Genomic DNA, 6,232 nt, shown 5'->3' with positions numbered 1-6,232 from the left:
TGGACTTTGGATGATGTAAGGCACCCACAGGGAGGAGGATGGGGAGGGGAGGAGGTTATGGCACATTTAGGAAGCGGACCTTACTGCCTTGTGGCTAGGCCTTCCCNGCCTTCCCTTAGAAGACTAGCCCCAGGATTAGTGCAAACGCAGAGCCTGGTGAGCTTTGGACCCTCATAAGCCAGCCCAAGCTGGGCAGACCCCCTGGGCTGAGTGTGAAGGAAAGTGAGCCTTCCAAGGGAGTAGTTCCTGTGTGGCCCTGTGGCCTCTGGGCTGCAGCTGGGGATCTCAGGGAGTGTTCCCCACCCTCCATGCTGCTCCTCCCCGTGCAGCCACCCTCTGGAAGGACGGCACTCTCCCAATCTCCCTTTGTTGCTCTCCTGTCTTCAGAGAGGACCCCGTCCCACTGTGGAAGGAAGCAGCCTCTGTGCAGGCCCCGGCTCTGGGAGGAAGTTCCAGGCCCAGCCAGCAGCCCATGCAGGGCCACGCTGACAGGTGCTGTGGACAGGTCCCTGCCGTGGACAGGTGTGTCCACCCTGATCAGTGTCTGTGTCACTAGCCCGGCCCGTCTTGGGCGCTGCCTGTGCCAGCCTGTCATTTGCCAGGAATTGGGCACCTGGAGCTTCTGTGATGGGAAGGTGGTCGTCAGGTCTGTTACATTCCAACACCCGGATCTCCTGACAAGGATTGTAATCGAACCCCGATTTGCAAGGATACCTACCCCGTTGTCTGGCGTCAGTGCTGCTTCTTGGGGTCTCTGGGTTCAGTGGGTGGGATACTGGAGGGAGGATTCAGATGCAAGAGAAGCAGCCGCACCAGCGTCTGGGCTTCCACAGCCTCAAGTGTCAGCCCTGCAGCACCTGCGGGCCTGGGGTCAGNTGGGCCTGGGGTCAGGCTGCAGAAGTTCAGAACCCAGCAGTCATCCCCCTCTCTGTGCCTCAGTTTCCCCATCTCTGTGGTGGGTGTAATGACAACACCTACTCCTTCATAATGACTACAACACATAGAAACTCCCAGGGCAGAGGCTGGTGTGGAGGGAACTCAGTCCAAAGTGCCAGCAGACTGTGAGACCAGCCTTTTGTTCTAGCGACAGAGCAGGCACCCGATGTGAGCGGGGCCTCTAGTTGGCCTCAGGCTGCTCAGTGCAGAGCAGGTGAAGGGCTTGGGGCCGGACATATGTTACTGCCCGTGAATGGCATGGCCACCCTTTGGTTACTTCGTAAAGGACAGACAGTGAGTGGGGTCCAGGCTCAGCCCCCCTGACCAGTTGGCATGACCTGCTCTGGTGCACTGGGTGCCCCTGGAATTGGATCTAACCAGCCTGGACCCTGAGAGGCAAGGGCACTGGGCTGTTACCTGAGTTTCACAGCCAAGGATGGACTGACGGACGCAGCCAGCAGGCCCAGTCCCTCGGCAGCTCCCCTCAGTGGCGTTTTCTGACCCATCTGGGAGCAAGGACGAGCTGGACCCCTAGTCCTCACAACAAGACTGTTTCCCCTTCCTTGGACTCATGGGGCAAGCAGTGGAGTTGGGGTGATGCAAGCTTGAGGGGTCTCTGGGCTCCCAGGACAGAGCCAGGCCAGGAGAGTCTCCTTCTGACAGGAGTCTCACTGAATGGACCCCTGCATCTCCAGCAGTGGAATGGGGGCCTAGGGATGTGCACTTCCTTGTCAGATGCAAGGCCCAGGCTTTCCAGCCGGGGTCTTCCACCTATGCCCTGCAGCTGTCCCAGGCAGAGCTCAGCATGCCGAGGTGCAGGTAAGGCTGGAACTAGAGGGAAAGTTGTAGCCTAATGCGTATGTGAGAATGTAGGGAAACCTAATCCCTGGTAAGCTCAGCATTTGTTGTGCATCAGAACAAGGAAAATTAAAACTAGTTGACCCTTGAACAGCACGGGTTCGAACTGCACAGGTCCACTGACACGAGGACTTTTTAAAAATACATACAGTACAGTTCTTTAAATGTATTTCCTCTTCCTTATGATTTCTTAGTAACATTTTTTCCTGTAGCTTACTTTACTGTAAGAGCACAACGTCTAATATGTATAACATATGGGGTATGTGTTATCAACTGTGTGGTCAGTAAGGCTTCTGGTCAGTTGTAAGCTGTTGGTGAAGTTTTCGGGGAGTCAGAAGTTACATATGGATTTCTGATTGCGCAGTGGCGGGGGGTGTNAACTAGTTGACCCTTGAACAGCACGGGTTCGAACTGCACAGGTCCACTGACACGAGGACTTTTTAAAAATACATACAGTACAGTTCTTTAAATGTATTTCCTCTTCCTTATGATTTCTTAGTAACATTTTTTTCTGTAGCTTACTTTACTGTAAGAGCACAACGTCTAATATGTATAACATACGGGGTATGTGTTATCAACTGTGTGGTCAGTAAGGCTTCTGGTCAGTTGTAAGCTGTTGGTGAAGTTTTCGGGGAGTCAGAAGTTACATATGGATTTCTGATTCACAGTGGCAGGGGGGTTTGTGCCCTAACCCCTGTGTCATTCAAGGTCAGCCGTCTAATGTAATTCCGACACACAATGAATTGAATGCCTAAAATTAAGAGATTGCCAATACCAATATCAGCAGTGGGGTTCCTGTCAGAGAGAGTGGGTGTTTGTAAGTTTGTGAGGTCTTTTTATTTCTTGATCTGAGTGTGAAGAACACAAGTGTCTTCAGTTTATGAAACTTTTATCCATGTAAGCTATACTTCGATAAAAATGTGTATTTAGAGAAAAATGAAAACACAGTGACAGTGGGGGCTTGAGCCCCTGCCTGTGTGAGGCTCCTGGTGTGACTTTGGACAGCCCCTTTCTTGCTCTGGGCTTCTGTTTTCACAGCTGCAAAGTGGAGAAGGCCACATAGATCGTGCCATTACTCTGACCCAATGAGGACACCCCATTTCCCACAGTGCCTCTGAAGTGGGACCTACCAGTACCCGTGGTCCCAGGAACCTGGGGGGGGCAGAGCCATCCTGGACAGCACCCCACCTGGGTAGAGGGATGCCCCACATTGGTGGAGGGGTGGGGTGGCAGCTGTCAAGGAGCCTCTAGGCCCTGGCCTGCAGGTGTTAATACAAAGCCAGTTCTGCACAAATACCAAGCCTTAGGCCTGGAGAACAGAGAGGACTGGTTTCCCCCTGCACCCTGATTACACAGGAGTGTGCCTTTCTCCACTGGCCCTGCAGAAGTCTCTTCTCAGCACTGTCTGCTCCTTTGGTTTTTCTCATTTTGTGCAGGACAGGAGGGTGCCTCTGAGAACCAGAGCTCTTGCCAAGGCTCTGTCAGAAGATCTGGACCATCTCAGGCTTGTGTGCATGGACACAGCAGCATTTCCAGCCTGTGTCCGTTTGCATCTGGCCAGCAGGCAGCATCAAGGCCCGAGTCTCCGTCCACAGGCATCTTCACCATGACCCTGACCTCAGAGCCGCATGGCCCTCAGCTGCCTGGCACAGTTGTCCATGACTCACAGAGCACACACACTTCCACTTCCTCTGGCTTGTCTAGAGTCAGCCCATCTGTCAGGCTGATATCATGTTCCACTTGGAGGGAGCAGTAGGGGAGAGGGGCCTCCAAGTGAGCCCTCCACTGGGGGGGCAGTCTGGGGCGAGGCCATAACCCTCCCCCGGGAGTACTAGGGACCTCTGTGCCTGTGGTCCCATTTCCAGTCAGACCCTTCCCTGGAGCTGAGAAGGAGCCTCTGACCTTGGCCCAAAGCCCCATTAGCTCAGGAAACCATCAGCGAGCTGTCATCTCGCTTCCCTTTCAAACATCCCCATGCTGGGTGGCCAGGCCTGCTGCTGATAACAGGAGAGCAGATGCGGCCCCCGGCTGAGGCGAGCTGCTCAGCCCCACAGAGGTGGCCCTGGTGCTGGCCACCGTCCCCAGCACCCGACACCGACCCCTGACTCATTCCCTTTCCCAGGTCAGTGCTCCGCTCAAACAGCTGCTGGAGTTGTGATTCACTAACACACAGGTTGCTGATTCCATGCTTTTAGCATGTTCATAGATGTGTGTGGCCTTCCCCATGGTTCATCTGGGAACATTGTCACCCCAGAGAGACGCCGGTGTGCTTTAGCTAGCCCTCCATACTGACAACGGCACAGCTGGCTGGGGCTGGGGGAGCTGCCCCCAGCTTTGCTCCTGGTGCTGCAGGCCCCCCCACCCTTGCTGGAACCCAGCTCAGTGGCAGCTCTGCTGTGCCGTCCAGCCCTGTCCACGTCCTGATACAGGGTGGCCCCTTAGGGGCTGGAGTGTGGGCCACATGAATGTAAAGTACAAATCAGGCCTCATCTTCTTTTTTTTTAAATTTTTTTATTATGTTAGTCACCATACAGTAAAATCAGGCCTCATCTTAACCACTGCAGCATTGCCTGCCCTACGGCCTCCAAGGTCATAGTGCACTTTGCCTCAGAACCTCCCATGGTGGGTACAGATGCTTGACCTAGCACGGGACCCCTGGGACCCGACGCCCAGGTAGAATAGTTAATATGGCCCAATGTGAATCAAAACAGGCCCTCAAGGATAGAGACTTAAGGCACGTGGAGGCAGTTATTCCACTCAGGAGCCACTGTGGCCTATTCATCAGCTGGACGAGTGTCAGCACCCGGCGGTGGCTTGCTACGACCCCAGTGCTGTGTTCCCACAGTAAAGCCCACACCAGTATGGTTAACATCCCTGACTCCGTCTGACAGGAGCCCATACTGATGTTGCTGTTGCAGATTTGGCCAATGGGTTCTGTGCAGTGTGTGTGTCTTCACCCTGGCTGACGTCTCAGCCTCTGCTCACTGCTGGCTGCTTCTCTGTCCTGGGAGCTGAGGCTGCAGAGCCCTGTGTACACTCTCTCTCCTTCCCAGAGACATGCCCTGAACAGATGGTGGGGTCCGGGCTTACAGGACTCAGGGCTGCAGGAGCTAGCCGTGGCTCAAGAGACTGAAGCATGCGGAGATTTCTGCTGGCCTGGTGGCAGCCCGTTGCCCTCAAACAGAAGGGACCCTCACGTGGGCTGGGCAGAGAAATCACTTCCTGGCTCATTCTGAGGCTACAGAGTGGTGCCCAACCAGGCACGGCCCACCCTCCCTGGCCCCCCAGTGTACTCAGGCAAACCTTGGCTTCTCTGGGCAGACGGCGGTGCCGGGAAGAAGTCCATCTGGGGTGGAGTTCAAGCTCTATCACTCACCAGCCTTGTGGCCTTCGGCATCCCTTGACCTTCAGGTGCAAGCCCCAGGTGGGGCTTGAGCAGGTTCCCGCGGACCCCTCTCCTGAGGCTCCCTGTCCTCTGCACACCTCAGGCTCTGCCCCAGGGCATGTGTTCAGGGGGGTCTCCTACAGCCCTCGCCAGGGAGGATGCCTGCCCTCGTCCAACCCAGAAGACAGCTGCTGGTCCAGCGTTACCGTAGAAACAGATTCAGGACGGGGCTAAGCTCCTCCTCGCTAATAACTTGGAGATCGCACAGACAGCGGGCGTTCCCCCAGGCCCCTTCATGACAATGCATGCGGCGGCGAAGGGCCCGGCATGTGAGTGCACAGCCACGTGTCACGCAGGGGAGAGGGTCCTATGCTCCCAGGACTGGGGCACACGTTCCAGACGCCTTCCTGCTGCTGATGGGCGGGGGTGGGGGATGCCAAAGACGGGCACCAGAAACAGAGCCTGATCATCATTCTGGGGTAGAATTACTGCACACAGATAAATCCTGGGAACAGCTGCCTGGAATATTCTTTATATTGGAAAGTATGCTTTGAGGTCATTACAGGATTTTATAGGCCGTTTCTTGGCTAAGCCCCAGGACGGCTTATGGCTTTGCAAAAAAGCGATGTCGCATTTTATGAATGACAGATGGCTTTGCTCACACCTCTGCATTATGGCTTATGGTAATAGGGCTGTAGCGCTGCCGTGTGGCAGTGGGCACCTGAGCGGGGGCCGCGGGCACGGCCTGCAGGCCTGGCCTTGAGCAGGGGTCCCTGCACCCACGGACTGAGGTTCGTTTCCCAGTCTGTTTTCCTGCCGATCATGTCTCTGCAGCAACGGCCGCTGTTGGCACCCTTGTATCCGGGCACAGCCTGGGCACAGGCCAGTTTCCACGGGTGTGGTTGCCCCCCCACCCCCGAGGCCCTTGTCCTTTCTTCTCCGTCCTCTGCCCATGGCCATCTGCGTGGGCCTCTCCGGCCAACCTGTTCTCTTTATCAATTCTTGTCTTTTTTTTTTTTTTCTCTTCCCACAATCCAGGCCTGGCATGCAGGG

The sequence above is a fragment of the Ailuropoda melanoleuca genome, chromosome 10, assembly GCF_002007445.2.
Source record: "Ailuropoda melanoleuca isolate Jingjing chromosome 10, ASM200744v2, whole genome shotgun sequence".
NCBI lineage: Eukaryota > Metazoa > Chordata > Mammalia > Carnivora > Ursidae > Ailuropoda > Ailuropoda melanoleuca.
This window is presented reverse-complemented; position numbering follows the sequence as displayed.